At 38.2% G+C, this 23,360-nt stretch overlaps 1 protein-coding gene across 6 annotated transcripts in view; it reads right to left on the bottom strand.

The window, feature by feature from the left end:
• BCAS3 (BCAS3 microtubule associated cell migration factor) overlaps positions 1–23,360 on the bottom strand; it is a 576,922-nt gene that overhangs the window by 179,198 nt on the left and 374,364 nt on the right. The gene's annotated exons all lie outside the window — the stretch shown is intronic.

Raw genomic sequence — 23,360 nt, 5'->3', positions numbered from 1 at the left:
TCATTTTCTATTCCATACCTCTCTGCCCCATGTTTTTTCTCTTCAAAATCCATTCCTTTAAAGAAATAAATCTGTTGAAGTGTGCATTAAAAAAATACAGACGTGTAACATCATCTTTATTTAAAGAGTTCCTACAACCAACTTGTTAGTAGTCTCTAAGTCATCCACCTTTTGATTTTCTCTTAAGCCAAACAGCCTTATTTTTGCTATGTCATAGATACTTATATACTGAAGCCAGGCTGTAAATTTCTTATATTCAAATGATTTCTTATAGTTTTTAATTATAATTAATTTCTTATACTTAATTACTAAAGTAATGAGTGAAAATATTCAAAAACATTCTCTTAAATATCAAAAGAAATGAGAAACATCAAAGAAATGCAAACCTAAGGCAAAAGATACCACTTGTGAATACTGTATTGCCAAACTCCTAGAGTTAAGACAGAGTTAAGAGAGAGTTAATAAAGTAAAAAGAAATTATTTCTTACATGGCAGTGAAAATCTGACAATCCGTTTGAAAAGTGATTTGACCAATATATATTTAAAAACCCAAAGAGAATGTATACTCAATAGACAGCATTTCTACTTCTAGAAATTGATTGTGAAGAAACAATAACAGATATATACCAAAATGCATAAGGAATTCTTTGTTTATAAAAGCAAAAAACCAAACCAACAATAGCACAACAAACAAAAGCAAAGGGATAAACTATTCATTAACATGAGACTGGTTAAATAAGTTATGGAATACCACACAGTCCCTTTAAAAATGCATCCATATACACAAAAGAGAGGCAAAAAGTTATACCAAAATGTCATCTCTGGAGTATGTTAATGGGTAACCTATATTTTCTTTTGTAGTTATGGTATTATTGATATAGGACTATGTATGTATATCTCTGTAAAAATTATGTAGAGATGGAGGTATAATTACTCCTAAATGTACAGAAGGCAAGAGTGAACTTGAGGCCAAGGAACTAATTCCCTCAGTTGATTGTCTATAAATGCAAATATATCCCCACTTGCCCAGGGTTATTTCTTCTTATTACACAAATCTGAGCTCTCCTTCTTTCAACACCTCCAATCCAATCTCCTCCTTGATTGGTTCTCAGCCTTTTGGCTAAGATCAAGTGCAATCTCCTTGTTTAGGATCTTGCTCTGTCAGGCATCCAATCTCTCTTCCATTTCTGATTCATTCCTCATTTCTGCATTCTTCCCTTCAGACCATAAATTTGCTTAAGGTTTTTAAAGGAAAAAATAAATGTTCTCTTGAAAATGACGTCAAAAAAGAGACATCCCATGTCCTGTTTTCTCACTTCCTATTAATTCCTATCCACACCACAGTTTGTGGCAGTGTGGCTCTCATGTTTACTGCTATATTCAAGTTGCCCTTGCTGACACCTCTCATGATTTGCCAGTGGCTAAATTCAATATATATATTTCTATCCTTGTCATCCAGGACCATCGCACAACCCTATACTTAATGACACTGCTGACTGAAAACCCCACACCCCATGACTTCTGGTGGCATTGCACTTTGTGAGTTTTAGTCTAGATTCTTTCTCAGCCCTTTCTGAACAAATCACCCTTTGTAGGCCTATAATATTTTGCTGATTTTCAGGTTCTTGACCTCCCCATCTTTCTTACTGCCTACACTTTCTCTTTCATCTACACCGATAACTTCCAAATTTTTACTTAGGGCCAGGTGGGCTGCCTTGGCTGTCTCAAAAGTACATCAATTTCAACTTTCCTAAAATTAAAAGTATTAAGTTCCCCATTAAACTGCTCTCCTCTTATAGCCTCTCTTCCATTCAATCAACACAGACAGAAACCTGGGATTCATATTAAACTCCTCCCTCTTCCTCATGCTTCATATCCAATCATCGTGCCTGACAGTTTTTACTCTTCAACACTTCTCAACTTGTTTTCCTACTTCTCTTCATTCTTCTCCTTTCATTTCCACTTACCACTGCCCTAGTTCAGGTCAACACTCTAAGTGGTCTCCCTGACCCCAGTCTTAATCTTTTTTCCAAATCTGCCTTCTCTGCAGCTACCAAATTGTATTTGAAATGCTAACCTAACTATATCACTCATCTTCTGCTTAAAATCCTTGCCCATTCCTTACAAAATGAAGTCCAAACTCCTTAACTAACACACTGTTCAGGATTCATCTCTCACAACTGCCTGCCTAGGAATTTATATAATGACAACCTCTGTATGAGACCTTGAAAGATACCATGGGTTTTCTTGCCTCTATACCTTCAACTTATACTATATTCTCTACCTGGATTGCTACCTCCTCATCTGGGGTGTCATATCTCTAAAAAGCTTTCCTTAAATATTCTCTCCCTCAACTAACTCCAAGCATGAAACGGAACAAAGATCAGCAACAAAGATCACACCCTTTGAAGCCTGCTGTTCTCTATGGTATAATACGGGATTTTCCAGGTGGCGCTAGTGGTCAAGAATCCACCTGCCAAAGCAGGAGACTTGAGAGACACGGGTTTGGTCCCTGGGTTGGGAAGATCCCCTGGGGGAGGGCATGGCAACCCACTCCAGTATTCTTGCCTGGAGAATCCCATGGACAGAGGAGCCTGACAGTTTACAGTCCAAAGGGGTCAGCAAGAGTCAGACATGGCTGAAGTGACTTAGCACGGCATTAGCACGGCATGCACAGTATAATATGATTAAAAATCCAGTTGGTTTTCATCTCTTCCTTATCACAAGTTTCATATACTTGAAGTTTTCTATGTATGTACATTACTTTCCTCTCCTTCTTTTACCCATTAAAGCTTGGTACCGCACTCTGAGAGGTCTGCATTAAAGACTTCTCCCTGCGTGCTTCACCTTGTACCGATAGGGGATTCACTACATACTTATTCAAGGGCTGAGGGTGACTCCTAAGGTTAGAGAGAAAAAGAAAGCAAATCACCTATAGCAACAGGCCTTTAAAAGTAAGTAAAATCTCCTACTAGTAATTGAATCAGCAATGTCATAAGAGAAACAACTTTGTTACAGAAGACCTAACATCAACTTAGTTTCCAGAGCAGTCTTGTGGTTCATATCAGAATGTAAACTAGGAATTATGTGGAAATTCTCATGCGGAAATTCCACAGAGAATACTTGTTATACGATGACTAATAAAACTACATTATAAGAGGTGATCTTTTTGCTGAAGAGTAGAGAGAAGAAGAATGTTTCAAATATATGGCACCAACTAAACAGGTCCCTAAAGTTAAGCAACAATAACAAAACTTGCCAGTTTAAGAGTTGGATACTCTTTATTAGCAAGAATAGCAAAAAGGAAAAAAGTCAAAATGGTTTAGGGAAGAATACATCCCTGAAATACTAAAATTCTGCTGTGTATTGATTCATATGTTTTGGGTTTTTTGGTATGCATATATGTCGGGGGTGTGTGTGTGTGTGCAGGAAACAGATCTTAAGATGTCAAAAATAGTTTTTAAAAAATAGCTGTATGCACATGAGGAAATGAATGTTAAATGTACAAAATATTTTAAATCTTAGAAAAAGTTCACATTGCTTCATGCACCAGGAAAAGGGGCCAGAAAGAGATCTGGATAGAGAATTTTTTTAATTTTATAAAATTAAAAAAAAAAATTCAAACGAGAAAGGAGAAATTCTTCTAAAGTGGGCAAGATTAATTTGGCATGTTATACAAATAGGAGGAAATCTGCTAAAAAGAAAAAAAAGAGGGAAAAACTTAGCTGCTAATCTTAGGTTAATAGTAAATGACCCCATCCACTGTTAACCTCAAAGACTGACCTCCTGACCCACAGCCAGTGGCCCTGTTCAGAAACATGTTGCCAGCAGAGTAAATAAAAAGAGAACATAACGTGCTGAAATTGTTACTGCTGATGACAAGTGACACACACTCTATACTGCCAATGAGCAAGCCATCAATAAACAACTCTAAACGCTTGCCGATATTCTTCTAGACTGTAGTTTCCTGTGTTTTTACATTTTTTAGTTATTTATTTATTATGGAAGAGGGAGGGCAAAATTTTTAATCTGATCTCTAAGGATTTTAGAAGGAAATTTTTTAAAGTACTGATTATAAAAGTAAGGGGAAAACCACATGGGTAGATGGGCTGATCATCAGCACTACTCAATAATTCACATCCACGCTCTTTAACTAGCAAGGTCCATGCTAAAAGACAAATGGTAAAAGAGGCATTTCACGGACATTCCGAAATTCTGGCCTGGAACACAGGTCACAGACATAAAGTCTAGATATAGGAAACTCTAAAAGCCTGGTATTCAGAGCATTTTAAGTTCTTAGAGTCTCTTAGTGAAGGACTGATCTGTTCTGATAACACTTAAAATCTGAGGTTTGATTGATGTTGGCAAGTTGATTCTATAAAAACCAACACATGGAAAGTGATAACATTTTTGATAGTTCTGAAATTTTGAACCCAATTTATAACTAAGTTTTGCTTCAGTTTTTTTTTCCCTCCACCCAAATAGATACTGTATAAAACACTCTGGAAGGCTAAAGAAACTGATAATATTGTTGGCCTCCAAAGCAGGAATTAGGTGATTGAGGGACTATGGGAGAGAGATTTTTTCACTCTCATACCCTTTTGTATGTTTTGAAATTTGAACCTATTAAAATTTCTGAAATATTAAAAGTAAAACAAAAATTCAAAGGAATAATGCAAATTATGAGCATATCTATGAACAAATTCAGGAAGCAGGAAAAAACATACAAGAATGAACAAATGGAAAGCCAGCTCTGAGTTAGCAGTATCAATTAGCACGTGTGTAAACAGTGAAAGTACAGGCGGATGTAGGGACAGATAACTAACTTTAATAAAATAAGCCTTAATACACAGGTTTAAAATGATAGTATAGAATGTGTATGAATCCACACATAATATACAGTAGAATTAAATAATAATTTAAGCAAGTAGAGAGAACTGGAAAACTAGATTTTTCAAAGTAATTGGAAAACACAAATTATATTTCCATCCTCCACCCCATCCCCACACCTCTCCCAAAGAAATACTATTTAGTTACGTGTACAGATGAAACCAAATTGTATACACACAGTTTTGCATTGTATATTTTCTTACATTTTGTACTTTCTTATTATTAGGAATTTGTCACTTGAAGATGAAATGAAAAAGGCTTTTTAGCACAGTTATAATTTGTAACCAAACAAGAGCATACAAAATAATATAACGCACACTTCTCATAAATTAAATTATATTTAACTGCAGAAAGTAACCAGTTTCTCTCAATTTCTCACTCAAATTTTTTATTTTTATAAAATGCTTCCTGCTTTAAAGTTGTTCAAGAGTGAGAGATGCTTTGACATGCTTTTAATTGATTCGTTTTACACTCAGAGGGAGGATAACAGTGATTTGTGAAAAGGATTTCTTTCTGTCTTGCACACATCTCTCATTTGTCCATCTTAATTCAATTAAAGGAAATAAGGACAGTTTGACCGATGAATGAACCATATTTTAACCAAGGACACTTCTATTTAAACTGGAGTGTATCAACCACTGTAATTGTCAGTTAGTTACTTCCGATTTCTAACTTTTGTTTTGAGAGGTCACAGCATGGTCATGAATGAGAAGAACATATTAGAATATGGGTAAGTATTTAAACCATTAGTCCATTAGCCATTTTAAGAAAGCATTTTTTTAATTATTACTGGCTTGTACAGTGATAATTCAACTCCAGAAGTAGCTTTTGTCGTCCTGAAGGCATATGAATACAAATACAATAAAACTTTTATTTCTGTAAGTTGAAACAGTAGGCAGAAGTTTTATTATGCTGGGCCTTACAGGTTTTGGTAAGATGGTTTTTTTTTGTTGTTTTAATTAGCTGTACAGGGGTATTAATTTACCTTCAATTAAGCATACCCATTTTAAGTGTTGCCTTTCAGGAGATTTTGTTTTTTAATGCATATAGTATGTGATCATCACCACAATCAAGATATACAACATTTCTATCACTTCAAAAAGTCCATTCACATCCCTTGGAAGTCAGCCTCTTTCCTTCAACTCCAGGTCCTCAGAAATCACTGATCTACACTCTGGCACTAATTTTGCGATTTCTAGAACCATGCAGTAATAGTATTTTATGTGTCTTTTCACTTAGCACAATGCTTTTGTGATTCATCCATGCTGCGATGTGTATCAGTCAGTAGCCCCTTTCTTTTTATTGCTAAGTAGGGATATAATACAAATTTTTTTTCTCATCATAAACAGATGAACATTTGGTTTGTTTAAAGATTTTGTTTATTATGAATATAGCTGCAATAAACATTTGAGTACAAGTCTTATATATAAACATATGTTTTCATTTCTCTTGGGTTAATATATGTGAGTGCCATGATGGAATCATAAGGTAAGTATATGTTTAACTTTATAAGAAACTACCAAACTATATTACAAAGTGCTTATACCAATTTGCATTTCCAACAACAATGTTTAAGGGTTCCACAGTTTTCCCACATCCTCATCAATACTAAGTATTAACATTAATACTCAGTATAATACTCAGCCATACTTACAGTTATAGTACCATTTCCCTAATGACAAATGTCAGAGCATCTTTTCACTTACTTGTCACTTTTTTATCTTCTTTGGTGAAGTCTCTGTTCAAATACCCATAGTTTGAGTTATTTTTCTCATTATTGAGTTATAAGAGTTCTTTACATATTTTGCACATGATTTCTTTATTCTGTGCATGCAAGCTAAGTCACTTCAGTCATGTCTTTACTCTCTGTGATCCTATTAGATTATAGCTTGCCAGGCTCCTCTGTCCATGGGATTCTCCAGGCAAGAGTACCGGAGTGGGTTGCTATGCCCTTCTCCTTGGGATCTTCCCCACCCAGGGATCAAACCCGCATCTCTTATGTCTCCCGCATTGGCAGGTAGGGTTCTTTACCACTAATGCCCCTGGGAAGCCCCGATTTCTTTATTAAATAGGGTCAGTTCTTGCTATCTGTGGTACTTATGTTCTATACAGTCATCATGAACAATGAGTTAATGAAATCAATGAAATTTTCTGGGGAAAAACAGAGTGAGCCTCTGGTTACAACATTTCCATCAAATAAATTAAGAGAGGCCTGTGGGGCCTGATACCACCCTTATGGCAGAAAGTGAAGAAGAACTAAAGAGCCTCTTGATGAAAGTGGAAGAAAAGAGTGAAAAAGTTGGCTTAAAACCCAACATTCGGAAAACTAAGATCATGGCATCTGGTCCCATCACTTCATGGCAAATAGATGGGGAAACAATGGAAACAATGAGAGACTTTATTTTCTTGGGCTCCCAAGTCACTGCAGATGGTAAGTGCAGCCATGAAATTAAAAGATGCTTGCTCCTTGGAAGAAAAGCTATGACCAACCTAGACAGCATACTAAAAACAGAGACATTACTTTGCCAACAAATGTCCGTCTAGTCAAAGCTATGGTTTTTTACAGTAGTCATGTATGGATATGAGAGTTGCACTATAAAGAAAGCTGAAGGCCGAAGAATTGATGCTTTTGAGCTGCGGTGTTGGCGAAGGCTCTTGAGAGTCCTTGGACTTCAAGGAGATCCAACCAGTCAACCCAAAAGGAAATCAGTCCTGAATATTCACTGGAAAGGATTGATGCTGAAACTCGGATCCTTAGGTCACCTGATGCAAAGAACTGATTCATTTGAAAAGACCCTGACGCTGGGAAAGATTGAAGGTGGGAGGAGGAGGGGACAACAGAGGATGAGACAGTTGGATGGCATCACCAACTCGATGGACATGAGTTTGAGTAAGCTCCGGGAGTTGGTGATGGACAGGGAGGCCTGGCATGCTGCAGTCCATGGGGTCGCAAAGAGTTGGACATGACTGAGCGACTGACCTGAACTGTGGGGGCCCCTCCCCATCTTTCACAAGCAAGGGAACTGAGACATATAGTCCCCTTTTGAAACTATGCCTCTGTGGAGTGTCTCCCAGTCTGTGTGATCAGAAAGGATAAGAGAAGCCTGGAAGTTGCATAAGCCCAGCAACACCTGAGCTGAGAAATGGCCAGGCAGAACTGATAGTCTGCAGAGCTAAGCCAGTGGCTCTGTTCAGTCAGGGAACCTAGGGTGCAGGTCAGCCTGAGTTCAGACAACAAATAAAGAGATCTACCAGCTTTAGAGCTGCTTCTCTCACCAGTCCCAAATGGAGCAGTGGTAAACAATCTCCCTGCCAATGCAGGAGATGTAAGAGATGAGGGTTAGATCCCTGGGTCAGGAAGATACCCTGGAGGAGGCCACGGCAATCTGCTCCAGTATTCTTGCCTGGACAATCCCATGGACAGAGGAGCCTAACAGGCTACAGTCTTTGGGGTTGCAAAGAGCTGGACACAACTGAGCATGCATGCTTCTATGCTCCCACCACACCTGGACAGAGAAACTATTTCATAGCCCTGCCTGTTGCTAAATATAGCCTTCAACCTGACCAAGCAAAGAACCTAACCAGAAAACATAGAAAGCTGTGAAGCCCCTCCAAAAGCCTGCTTATAGGGGCACTTGAAAAGGAAGCACAGTCCATGACTTTCCCCATCTGCAGGGCAAAACTGGTGGCCTCACTTGATCAGGGAATTCAGTGCACAGGCTTGCCAGATTTCAGGTCCCCCAAAATGAGCCATACATGCCCTGGGTCCCATCTTGTTGCCCTGCCAGAGCAGGGAAGCTCAATCATAGCCCTGTCAACTACTGAATATAGTATTCAATTCCAACTATCTAGTAAGCCTGACCAGAGAATCCAGGCAACCAGGGAACCTCCTACAACCTCACTTGGGTAGGAAACCAAGCCAGCAGTCCTAGTCAATAGTAATCAGACAGTGGGTGGATTTTTTGCAGAAACTAATGCCTATGATGTTACCATGTCTCTGGTTGATAATGCGTTAAGGAAGTTCAGTGAGCCTCGAGAATATACAGACAACTAAATGAAATTAGGAAAACAACAGATAACAAAATGAAAAGTTTTACAAAGAAACAAAAACCACCAAAACCAACAAACAGAAATCAGAAATGCTAGAGTTGAGAAAAATACAGTAAACAAAATGAAGAATTCAAATGCAGACTCAACCACAGAAAAGACAGAATCAGTAACCTGAAGGATAAGATATTGAAAATTATCCAGTCAATGGATTACAAAGGAAAAAGAATGAAAAAGAGTAAAGAAAGTCTATGGGACTTATGGGGGCTTCCCAGGTGGCACTAGTGGTAAAGAACCACCTACCAATGCAGGAGACGTAAGAGATGTGGGTTTGATCCCTGGGTTGGAAAGATCCCACCGAGAGGGCCATGGCAACCCACTCCAGTACTCTTGCTTGGAGAATCCCAAGGACAGAGGAGCCTGGAAGGGTTGCAAAGAGTGGGACATAACTGAAGTAACTCAGCACACACATGGGACTTATGTGACACAATGGAAAAAAAAACACCAAAAAACAGTATTTCTTTTCCAGAAGAAGACAAAGAGAAAGGGACAGAAAGTACATTTACAGCAATAATGGCTGAAGACTTTCCAAACCTGGAAAGAGAAAGAAACATCCAGATCCATAAGGCCTAAAAGACCCCAAAGAGGTTGAACCCAAATAGGGCTATACTGAGACATGTGATAATTAAATTGTTAAAGAGTCAGAGACAAAGAAAGAATTTTAAAAGCAGCAAGAGAAAACAGAGGAGTTATATACAAGAGAGTCCCATAAGACCATCCATAGATTTCTCAGCACAAACTTTTCAGGCCAGAAGAGAATGAGGACAAACATCTTCAAAATATTAGGGGTCGGAGTTGGGGCGGGGGGTGGAACTGCCAACTAAGAATTCTATACCCAGAGAAGCTGTCTTTCAGAAATGAAGGAGGAATAAAGACTTTCTCAAACAAACATGGCAAATCCATATTCTGTTCTGATCTGTGCCGTTTGCGCACAACCAGTGTGGGCCTGAAGAATTTCAGGCCTTCCTGCAGAAGCATGGGCTCAGGCCAAGACCTACTCATCTCTTGCCCCTTACCAGTCATATCAATTAATTAAATAAAATTTTGTATCAAATTGCCAATTTTCTGCCAACTTCTGGAAATTCAATGACAGAAGAGAAAGTCTGGCCTCATGGAGCTTATATTCTATCCTTGGGCTCTACATGGCTGTGTTATTTTCTCCTCCTTTCAAGTGCAGCATGGCTAGGATAATTTTATTTATGTGCCTAAATAACAGAGCCTCCTGCGGTTAATGCCATCTGAGAAGGTAAACTGCTGCTTTCTGTTCCTCTACAGAGACACACAGAAGGGGGCTAATGCTCTCTGATAAAGGAGGCAAGTATCATCAGCCCCCATGTGCTGTCAAGGTCCATCACTTGCTATAACACTCCCTCTGAGCTGTTTCCTCATACTTGTAAGGCACACCTGTTACCCAAGTACCTGACAATCAACTCTTGGAAACCCTGGAGGCAACCGACAACATTCACTAGTTCTCTCACATCCTCTGACAACACAGGGTCAACATCTAAGCCAAATTATTTCTACCCAGTGGTTTCCAGTTTAACAGAATATGGGCTCAGTATTTATTTATCACAGCTTGTTGCCTGTATAGTTTAATTGCTTATCTATGGCTATAATCATTTTCTGTCTTGGTTTATCTGCCAAGATATTTTTAATGAAATGATGTATCATCTTCTCAAACCACTCATTATAAAGAGAAAAGAGAATATTGTAAAGCTCTTGGGATTAATATAAAAATGTACAAGGGCTTCTCTGAGCTTTTAATCAGTCCTTCACAACAAGTCCCCTACACTAATGACTTAATGATGTTTGGCAAAACACAGAGCACTGAATCTGGTCTCAGACACTAGAATATCTTTAATACTGAGAATTAATTACATAGCAACTCTATGCTAATATATCTCTCTAAAACCAAAAAAAAAAAAAAAAGTCTCAGGGAGCTAGAGCTTACAAAGATGTTTTTATGAAATATCACAGCAAACACAAAGGCCTCTCCATGATATACAACTGAATATCCTGCTGAAAGTATCTAGAGGGAGTTTTTGTAGAATAGGGGTCTCCAACCTCTAGGATCTAATGCCTGATGATCTGAGTGGAGTTGATGTAATAATAATAATATAGTGCACAATAAATGTAATGTGCTTGAATCATCCCAAGACCATCCCCCTCAACCCCAGTCCATGGAAAAACTGTCTTCCACGAAACCACTCCCTGGTGCCAAAAAGGCTGGGGACCACTCTTCTGGAAGATGGATGCCCCTAGGCCTAGAAGAAATTGGACTACAAGAAAAGGACTGTATCATTCCACCTGCAAATTTCTAGTAAGTACAGACTTTCCCCCCTGCCCTCTGGAGCCCATCGGGTTATTCTTGTGTTAATGACCTCACACAGCAGACAGAGCCAGTCTTTCTGCTTCTCTTTCTTGTAGAATGATTTCCCTAAAGCCAGTGTTGGGCAAAATGCCACTAATACCACCATAAAGCCCCCACAGTGCTTGAAGGGGGAGGCAAGAGATAGAGGGGTTAGGAGGTAATCAAGCTTACAGATTAAAGCTTACTAAAGCTACAAGATGAGCACAGCTCTTGGTGTTTATTAACTCTTCTAGTACTGAGCACTCCTCCCCCACCCTCACGGCACAAATCACAAAGGTCTTTTCATCAATGGACCTCAAAGGCAGGCCTGCTTTAAGCTCCCAAGTACAGCATCTCTACTGGAGTGTTCTCTGGCATCTGTCAGTCAGGCAACAGTCCCTGTTTTTCCATGTAACATTAGAGTTATTCACGCCTGCAGACGATGAGATCTTTCTACACATGCACTGACATCTGTGAGGGCTGAGTACTGTAAGCACTATATTCTAGACTTTTTTTCCCCCAGAGGCCTTTTTCTAACACACGCAGACACATAAAAGGCCTTTTTCTGTGAGAACAGGAGACTGTAATAGGAAAAAGTTAAAATAAGAAAAAACAAGACAAAAAAACTTCAGAGCAAAAAAAAAAAAAGATACCACTTTAGATTACAATTCAATGGTTTATAGCAGGACCTGCTCCACTAATCTACTCAGGTGGAGGTGTCCTAAGGATTAATTTTTTTCTTTTTTCTTCCCCCATAAAACAGGCTTATGTGAGGTATTTACCAGGAATACCTCCACAGCCTGGGGATCTAACTCAGTCTTGCCTTACAAGCACACCTGGGGCACCAGCTCTCTCTAAGCGCAGCTGGAGCGCTGTGGCACCGGGATGCACGGGGAAGCCTGGCCGCTCTTCTTGTATCCCAGCTTCTTCTAGGCCTCCAGGCAGCCATCTTCTAGAACAGCAGTCCCCAGCCGTTTAGGCAGGATGCCCTGTGCATCCACTTTACCAGTACTGCACCTCAGTCTGTGAGTACATTAAAACAAAACCCAACAACTCCTTTCCCCCTCCAATTCCACAACCTAAGCCTAGGAAAGCTCTGGAAGTTGGTGATGGACAGGGAAGTCTGGCGTGCTCTAGTCCATGGGGTTGTTGTAAAGAGTTGGAAACAACTGAGTGACTGAACTGAAAGGAACTGAAGCCTAGGAAAAACAATCACATCATTTTTAGAATTTAGCAACTATAGGACTTCTGTAATAAGCTAATGCTTATTATTTTGCAAACCTCCAGCATCTTCATTTATTATTTTTACTTTTGACATCTGGAAGGGCTATAACCCAGGTTGTTCAATTTAAGGGTACTAATTCCTAAGGGATATTTATTTGATTTGAAGTCATGAAAAATTTCCCACCTCAATTTGATAAATTACATCCCTTCGTCCTTACCACTAACTTAAAAGTTATGTAAATTATCCAGATGAACAAAAACAATTTACGATTATAATGTTGTTAAATGAATTAGATAACAATGACTACAGCTTCCCAATTATAGTTTGAGACAGATAAATTTATACTTTATTGATAGCAGGAGCAGAAAGCCTAATCACTAAACGCCAGCACAGTCTGGTTTCTGTAGGGTAATGACCCATCTCTATATTCATAACAACAATCTCATTCATCATAATTCACATTTGAAAAAAAAAGAAAAAGAACCCTAGTCAAGCTAATGGAAGAAATGTGTGAAAAGTGATTGGCTGGGTAAAACTCTGTATGCAGCTGGAGGGTCCTAATTGATTATATTGTGCTGCAACTAAGCCTTCTGCTAGTACAACAGATCTTTATCTAACCGCATTTCAATTGATTTTCACTGATAGTCTTCTTTCTTATGTCTAAGGCTTAAAGTACTAAACTAATAAAAGGATAAAAGACTTTGTAATACAGATTCAAAATATAATGTCCAAGCAGGACTTCCATGGAATAAGATGGCAGGCTGGGTGTGTATAGCCCACGACATACGTAAGAGCCCGAACCTGTGAATTTGGGAGGTAATTAAAAAAAAATGTTTAGGATTTTAGTTCGTATTTCAGAGCCCAAAGGCTAAACACTAACCCAAACATTCAAAGATACAAGTGTCTAATATTTACTCTATTTTAGGATGCAGAAGGATAAGACAAAAGATTATCCATTTAGTAGCTCTTATATGGGTTTTCATGTAATATAAAAAGTTTTATTGGTTTAGTACATTATCAAGAATTGGTCTCCTCATTAAATACTCATTAGTTTAAAAATAAGTCAAGTACAATGACTAGACATTGTTCATCTTTCAGATGAAAGACCTACTGGATTAACTGAACACAAGACCAAAATTCTCAAAATAGAATTAATGTATAGAACTTCGAATGAAAATACAACCTGAAGTAAAAACTGTCGTTTAGAAGTTAACAGTTTAATTGACATACAATAAACTGTGTAGACTGAAGGGTACAATTTGATGTTATGACATATGTACACACCTATGAAACCATCACCACAAACAAGAAAATGACTGTGTCCTTCCTTGCCAAAGGTATTCTCACATGATAACACTTCTCACTTCACCCAACCTCTGTATCGGAAACCATTCATTGGCTTTCTATTACCACGGATTTGTTAGCATTTCCTAGAATTTTATGTACATGAAACCAAATGGTACATATTTTTTTGGTCAGGTTCCACTGACATTTTGAGATCTATCCATGTTAATGCAAATTCATTTTTATTGCTGAGTAAGTATCTAGTTTCATGGATAAATACCAATTTGTTTATAGATTTATTTGTAGATTGACATTTGAGTTGTTTTCAATTCTCAGCTACTACAAACATGGCTGTTATTGAATTCTGATATATTATAAAATTAAGTAACTGCTGAACTGCTTTCCAAAGTGTTTGTAAAATTCTGTACATCCAACAATGGTATATGAGGGCTTCAGTTGCTCTATGTCCTTGTCAAGACAAGGACAATATTTTGGTCAATATTAGACAATCTGATATGTAGTAGTGTCTCAAATATAGTTAAGAGTTTTTATATATTCACATAATCTGGACACAAGCCTTTTATCAGCTGTATAAATTGAAAATATTTTACCCCAATGTGTGGCATTTCATTAACAGTATCAGTAGAAGAACAGATGTTCTAGACTTTGACGAAGTCTGCTTTGTCAATTTTTCTTTTATGGATCATACTTTTGTTATGAAAACTAAGAAGCTATAGTTTTTCTTTAATGGACTATACTTTTGTTATCAAAGCAAAGAAACTATAGTGTTTTTTTTTTATGGATCATACTTTTGTTATCAAAACTAAGAAAAAATTAATTTCTCTATTTTTTGTTATTGTTGTTGTTTTTATTTGGTTTCCACTTTGATGCTTATCCTAGTGGAAAAGCTGAAGTCACTGATCTGAAGCCTTTCCTCATTACATATTTAGTGCTATAACTTTTCTTCTAAGCACTCTGTTAAAGCATTTATCCCACGAATTTTGATATGTTGTGTGTTAATTTTTACTCCATTCAAAATAATTTTTTTCCATTTATTTTTATTAGTTGGAGGCTAATTACTTTACAATACTGTAGTGGTTTTTGCCATACATTGACATGAATCAGCCATGGATTTACATGTGTTCCCCATCCTGAACCCCCCTCCCACCTCCCTCCCCATCCCATCCCTCTGGGTCATCCCAGTGCACCAGCCCTGAGCACTTGTCTCATGCATCCAACCTGGGCTGGCGATCTGTTTCACACTTGATAATATACATGTTTCGATGCTGTTCTCTCAGATCATCCCACCATCGCCTTCTCCCCTAGAGTCCAAAAGTGTTCTGTACATCTGTACAACCACGTACCTATGGACACCTTAACTTTGACAAAGGAGGCAAGAATATACAATCAAAATGATTTTTAAAAATTTCTTCTTACAACTATGACTTATTTAGAAGTGTTCATTTTTAAATATTTGGGGGTTGTTTTCAAATATCTCATGGTATTGCTTTCTAATGTAATTGCCTTGTGGTCAGGGAACAAACTGTATGATTCAAATCTTTTAAATTTACTGAGGTTTCTTTTATGGCCCAGAATATTAATTATCATAAAAAGGTGGTTCTGCTGTTGGTGGTGCTTGGATTTTTTTTTTTTTTAATAAATGTCTATAAGATTAAGTTGGTTAATAGTGTTATTCAAGTTTTCTATATCCTTGCCAATTCTTTGTCTATTGGTTGATCAATTATTGAAACAGGGATGTGGAAATCTTCAACTATAATTGTGTGTTTGTCTAATTCTGCTTGTAGTCAGTTTCATTTCATATGGTTTGAAACTATAATCAGACACTTAGACCTTTAGAATGGATATGTCTTTATTAACTAATACCCTTAATGCTATGAATGTCCCCTTATTTTATAATAATATTTTTTCTGATGTCTATTTTGTCTATTAACAGTTCCTGCTTTCTTCAGTTTTCATTGGTGTATTATTTCCATCCCTTTACTTTTATCCTATTTGTATCTTTAATTGGGTTTCTTGTAGACAGACTATGGTTGAATCTTCCCCTTTCATCCAATCTGACAATTTCTAATTTTAATTGGGTCTTTAGGCCATTTATATTTAATATGATTTTTGGTATGCTGGATTTAAATCCAACATGATGTTGTATATTTACTATTTGTCTGTATGTTTTTTGGGGGGGTGGTTCTTTTTACTCTCCCCCTGACTTCTTTCAGAGTAACTGAATATTTTTAGGGTTCCATTTTATCTAATTTGTTATGAGCTATATAACTTGTAATTTTAGTGGTGAATTTAGCATATATTTTTAATTCATCCTTAAAGTTTACCTTTAAGGAATATCATACCACTTCATGTACAGTATAAAAACCTTATAACTTTTAACACTGCCTTCAAGCAGTTTAATTATGATGTGCCTTATGTCATGCTTTTAAGTTCTGTTAGGCAAATCTGCAATAGTTCAGGAGAAATTTTGCCTCACTGAGGAGGAAAAAATTTTCTGTGTATTATCCCCATTTGCCTATAAATTATGAGATTTTCCACTCTTACCAATGGAAACAGAGGGTCCCCAGTCCTGTGAGGGCACCCTGTAAGTGGCTCCTTCCTGGGTCTTGGGTGGTTTCTCACGTGCTGATCAGCACTCAGCTGCAGGCTTACAGGATGACCTCTGCAGATCTCTACAGCGAGCTCTCTGTACAGCTCTCTGCTCTCTAGCACTGAGCTCTGTGAACACAAGCTTCTTGGCCTCCCCAAACTCCCAGCTTCACCTTTTCCACCGAGAAAGGCTGCTGAGCTCTATGTGGATTCCCCCTCCCTGGTTACAATGTGTCCTGGTCATGAGCCAGCACAACTGTAGACTCACCTCATTTGTTTAGCATCCCTCAGAGTAACTGTCTGATACACAACACCTCGAAAACCACTGTATTATACAATTGTCTACCTTATTTTTTTCAGGTGGAAGGATATGTCTGATACATGCATTTATTGCAGGCCTTGTAAAATTATGTATGGTGTATCCAACTAATGTTTAGAAAATGAATGCCAACTATTTCACCTTTATGAAAATCAACTTAGAGAAATTGAAAGGAACAAAATCTACTTTAAATTAAATTAATAAAAAATGATCCATGTCCATGAATATCCTTAGCTTAAACTCCAATTCATGATCTTATCACCAACACCAATTTCTGCTTGTCAGATGGTCTTTAACATCTATATAACAAATGAAAAAATATGCTGATTTTTCTGATTTTGTGTTTATTTATGAAGATTGGTGTTAAGAGTTTCTAAAGTATACTGAGGAACCCTTAACTGAAAGAATCCTCTCACAGCAGTTGCAAAACCCCAAACTAAGTTATTACACTTCTGTGTAAAGGACTGGACACGTGTTACCTTCATTCTAGATTTCACACACACACACACACACACACACACACACACATACACACACACACAAAATCTGTTAAATTTAAAATGATTTACTATTTTGCTTCAAGTAAAACACTTTAAAAGTCATTTAAAAACAGACTTACTAGCAATATAAGGCGCTGTCTAAACACAGGAATGAAACTGGGCATTAGAATTGTTGAACAGACACATTTCTTATTTATGAAATCTATTAAGAATTACCATCAAACATATTCCAATTTTAAATAATGTGTTAGATCAAAGCACAATAAGAATCCCTTATATTGCTCCTTAAAATAGATGATGGTTTCAGATGGTTAAGAACGGGCTCCTACCTAATGTGCCCATTGAAGGGAGCATATTTATCCACACTAGTATCTTGAGAGGTGAGATTTTTCTGTTTGTGGGCACTAAGAAACTAGGCAAAATGACCAGAAATCAGTTTTCACTACTCTGGATCTTTCAACATCCTAGGACATTACTGATGTGAATCTAAGTCTTTGCAAAACCATACTATACTGTAATTAGAATATAAGGTATGAGCAGTTACATTTACAGTGACTGTAAGCCCTCAAAAGAAGTTAATGAACTGAGGCTGACCTTGATCACTGACTCAGATCCTGTAGCACAGGGCAGTACCTGCTCCCTCTCCCACATTGGCCAACCTCTGCTACAACAGTAATCAATTTGCCGTCTTGATCTCTCAAGCATATCATACATTTTTTGATCCATCATTAAGCCTCAAACTTGTGGCCTAATTAAATTACTGAGGAAAGACACTTTGGAATTCTAGACTTTGGCAGGAGAAAAAGCAGAGATAAATACTTGAGTAAGGTGAGAAAATTATTATCTAATCTCCATGGGGTTATTTATATTCAAAATAAAATATTGTCTGACTGCATTTTTTAAACACAAAACGATGTCCAACCATTTGCAGCACGGTAATTAAATGCCAAACATAAAACAAAGGAGAAGGAAGAAAGAGAAAAGGCTCAAGGGACAAGACAGCTCCACATGACAGGTGTAAACAGATAGGGAGGTGGTGTCTAAGAGTCATCAAGGTGATCTTCCAGAGTGTAGAAGTTACATGGGAGAAACTGTGGAAGGACAGAAAAAAGCTTAGAGTTAGAGAAACGAAAGGAAGACACAGAGAGATAGATAGGAAAAATGAAAAGTCAAGCTTGATCTTCCAAATAAAATAACCTAATAATGAATTTTGTCAATAGGCATAAATTTCAGTTGTTTCCAATGAATGATAAAAACCAATGGGAAAATCAAATTACTTCCAGAATTAAGAGACAGGCAGTGTCATGTTATAACACAGAGAAAAGAAAACAAACCTATAGTTGGTGCAAATGTCACAAAGTACGTTTTAGCAGCAAGGTAAAATCCCATGCAGAAGTGGCCACGATGGTGAAAAACAGACATGGGGAACAGAGATGGGATAAAGGAACAGAGAAGAATAAAGGAAAATAGCAACTAGTTGTAAAAGCACTAAAAACAGAACAAACCATAGCCACTTCCCTTTACATGGAGTGCCCTTCCAAATACTGCTCTATGTTCAAACACATCCCCTGCAAGAAACCCTACGAGGATGATGTTAGTCACTCAGTCATGTCCGACTCTCTGTGACCCCGTGGACTGTAGCCCGCCAGGCTCCTCTGTCTGTGGGGTTTCCCAGGCAACAATACGGAGTGGGTGGCCATTTCCTTCTCCAGGGGATCTTCCTGACCCACGGATTGAACCTGCATCTTCTGCATTAGCAAGTGGGTTCTTTACCTCTGAGCCACCAGGGAAGCCCAGGGTGCTGGGTAGATACCTACTGTAACATGTCAGAAACTTCAAAATACTGATGATGAGGTTTCATTTCTCTCTCAGAAATCCAACTGATTATACAACTGGGACAGAGGGTAGTTATGGCAAGAGACTGGCCATGAACAGATCTGAATTTGAAGTCCAGATATGACAACATTGTGCTGTATAAATTTATGCCTGTATATTAATCTTGCTGAGTTCTACCTTCTCTTAAGGTGGCAGGATTACACATTCTAAGATGATGATCCTCTCTTCCCTGAACTCAAAGCATTTACTATCTCTATCATTAATTTTGCAATTGATCATAGAATGCCTTGTGGTATTTCGTCATCTTTTAAGTAATTCAAATGCATTTATGTCTCATCTTTCCCAACCATAGCTCCTTGAATTGAGAAAGGCACACAGTTTTCTCGTCTCCCACACTGCTAATAACAGAAAGACACAGAGAGCATTCAATAAATACTAACCTATTTCATAAAATGAATCGATTCTGTAAGAAAATGCTTAGAGGGCTGTCACCTAGTGTTTGGAGGCTCTGTTGCAAGTTGCCTTTTAATTGGAAGGAACTGGGAAGGAAGACTGAAGCTGTCAGTTACAGGAGTTTCTTTACAGGACAAAAATAGGCCAGGAAGGAAGTCAAGGCTTTTTGCTTGCTGTTGTTCAGTCACACGTCGTGTCCAACTCTTTGCAACCCCATGGACTGCAGCACACCAGGCCTCCTTGTCCCTCACCATCTCCTGAGTTTGCCCAAGTTCATGTCCACTGCATCAGTGATGCCATCTAGCCATAACCCGACAAAAGAAGCTCCCGGGAAAGGTGTTTTGTTTTGAAAGGATGAAAAGGAACTGAGCAGGGGCATCTCACTAACTAGCAGACACTAGGGAAAGACGTATCATGAAACTTGGTTTCCTTTGTTCATTGATAAATCCAAGCAGCAATTATCTACTTCAGCAATGATCATTACCATCACAAAGAATTAGGCAGCTCCTAAGGTGGTAGTATCTGGATTTACAGGACCTTACCTTGACTCCAGCTCTAGTACTTGGTAAATGTGCTGATATTAAGTAACATCTCTAAGTCTCATTTTGCTCATGTATAAAATATAAAATAACAACTGCTGCCTGAGTCCATTCAAGAATCGAGCAGCAACATCGATGGACCTAGGGATGACCACACTAAGTGAAGCAAGTCAGAAAGAGAAAGACAAAGACCTTATGATGTCACTTAAACGTGGCATCTTAAAAAGTGATACAAATGAACTTATTTACAAAACAGGGGCGCGCTCACAGACACAGAAAACAAACTTACAGTTACCAAAGGGGAAAGAGGGGAAGGGATCAGTTAGGAACTGGGGATTGACAGACAGACTACTATATACAAAACAGAACAACAAGGACCTACATGACAGCACAGGGAAGTATTAAAACAACCTATGACGGAAAAGAATATGAAAAAGGATATAGATATATATGTATATGAATAACTGAATCACTTTGCTATATATCACTGCACGTCAACGACAATTTTAAAAAAAAGAAAAGAAAGAATCAAGAAAATCTAAGTATATGCGTGCATTTTTAGTCGCTTAGTCATGTCCAATCCTTTGTGACCCTATGGACAGTAGCTCACCAGGCTCCTCTGTCTGTGGAATTTTCCAGGCAAGAATACAGGAGTGGGTAGCCATTTCCTACTCCAGCGGATCTTCTTGACCCAGGGATCGAACCCATGTCTGCTGCATGTGCAGGTGGATTCTCTACCACTGTGCCATCTGGGAAGCCCATATATATAAAATAGATAACTAATAACAACCTACTGTATAGCACAGGGAACTCTACTCCATAGTCTGTAATGACCTCTATGGGGTAAAATGCTTAAAAAAGAGTGGATATATGTATAACTGATTCACTTTGCTATACATCTGAAACTAACACAATACTGTAAATAAACTATATCCCAATAAAAATTATTTTTAAAAAGGAAATGTAAACTATGTAAGTAAAGAGTCCTCTAGAACTTAGAATGGTTTTTACAAAATCACACAATGCCCTCTGAGGGCTTGACACTCTGGAAGTAGGTGTGGTCAAGCTAAACCATGGTGGGCAGTAAGGTTCCTCTATTCTAGACAGCATCTGGGCACTCAGGTGGGTTTACCCTAATTCCTTTGGATCCTGGGACTCCCTCTGAGAGAAAAGTCTTAGCACTCTGGGCCCTAACAAGGCTTCCTTTGGGACATGTTGGACAATTGAAGAAACTAAGAGACAGGGTACTGAAGGGAGTTAGATTCACATAGGTAGAGGCTGTCACTGTGTGCTGTCCCGGGAGGCCCCCTCGGCGCTCTGCTTCCTGGACGACACCTAGGTGCTTCAGGACCCTTCAGTCTGAGTGTACCTGTGGGGTCTGTCTGGTTCAGCCTTCTCACAACAGACCAGCAGAGCGGTCTAACCAGGAAATTCCATGCTGGGGTTAAGAGAACATTCTTATCAATGAAGAGGTATCAGACCTATCATATACTATCATTAAGATACTAGCTTATAAGGACCTAAAAAATTATGAACCAAGTTTAATATAAAAACTACATCAGACATAATTGAATATTTCTCTGCTGATTTAGAAGACAGTTCAATATCTTGCCACTGTTGCAGAATTGCTCTATACATGATTCCATGGTACTGTGAGTGGTTTCTTTCTCTGAAGGGTTTTATAAATTTTCCAATATCAACATTTCCATCACCACCACCCCAAAACAGTCATGTCTTTATCACTGATTTCAGTGACTAACTGAAATAGGATCACTTCGGTTAAGTCTTTGGTTTACTTGAGTTTTGTTTATTTCTCTGACTCCTGGATAAATGGAATATGACCACTCCTTAAACTATATTCCAGAAAGACTCTGGGATGAAAACTTTAAATCACTAAAGAGGACTTCCCTGATGGTCCAGTGTTTAAGAATCTGCTTGCCAATAAATGCAGGGGACATAGGTTCAATCCCTGGTATGGGAAGACTCCATATGCTACAGAACAAGGAAGCCTATGAGCCACAACTACTAAAGACTGTGCGTTCTAGAGCCTGTGCTCTGCAACAATGAGAAGCCCACCACCGCACCTAGAATGTAGCCCCTGCAGCAACAAAGACCCAGTGCAGCAAAAAATAAATAAATCATAATTAAAATTAAAAAAATTCTACCTAAAATAATAAACTACTAAACAATTTGAGTGACTCTGCATTGGAACAATATACTGTCATTATTCCTTCAAACATAAAACATCTTATGGTCAAGTGTTAAAAGAAACTATCCTGATTCTTTAGAGCTGAGAAACGTTAACCCCCTACATTTTAGTGTAGAAGAAATGTCCTGTTCAATAATATTTATCATGTGTGTTGCACTGCTTCACTCTTAATAGATACACCATCATCTACTCTGGTGGCAAACACAGTCTAAGTATTCACTACTGGACTACACAAAAGGTGTTCAATGTGAATAAAACATTGCCCTGACCTTTCACAGAGTAAGACCAAACTCACAGACCTATTTTACAACCTGAACAAGATATGTACGCATATAACTTTTTTAAGGAAAAAATCTGCATACCATGTTGATCCTCTTGAATGTCTCAAATAATAAGACTTTAAGCATGTAAATAATTCCCTCCTCTCTCACATTCCGTCAGGGGGGCTCCTCTGCCTTGGCTAGAGAGCCAGTTCCTCCCCCATGGAGGGCACTAAGGGAATCAGTTTCTGAGAAAGAAGTGTAGCTCTCAACTGGTTTACTTATTATTTTTGTTTTCAACAACAAAAAGCTGAAAACTGCAAAATGCTATCAGAGAAGTCTGCTGAAATAAATGCAGAGTCCAAAAAAATCAGTGAACCATACCAATAAGGTTTATTACTGGGATCATCTTGGTCTTGCCGCTGTATAACAGACTGTAGCATGAAAGAAGGCAGGGAGGGATTCTCTCAGGACATCCCCAGATAAAATACATGTGCATACCTGTCCTTTCCCTGGAACTATGTGAGAGCAGAAAACTTTCTTTCTGTGGAGGCAAATACATTTGAAACATCTCTCTGTTGGGAATTTAAAAAAAAGAAAAAAAAAAAAAACCACCCAGGCGTCAGGAGCACTTCCACAATTCTATCACAAGCCCTCCCTCACAGAGTGACCCTCACTTACTCCCATCCCATAGAGAATCAAAATCTTCCTGAACCATACATATTCCTGTAAGAGCGGCAGCTCTATACACATAGCAGTCACTGTCAAGTTTATTTAC

Source organism: Muntiacus reevesi, chromosome 18 (assembly GCF_963930625.1).
Source record: "Muntiacus reevesi chromosome 18, mMunRee1.1, whole genome shotgun sequence".
Taxonomy (NCBI): domain Eukaryota; kingdom Metazoa; phylum Chordata; class Mammalia; order Artiodactyla; family Cervidae; genus Muntiacus; species Muntiacus reevesi.
Note: the sequence above shows the minus strand (reverse complement) of the source record. Positions and strands in the feature narration are given on the sequence as shown.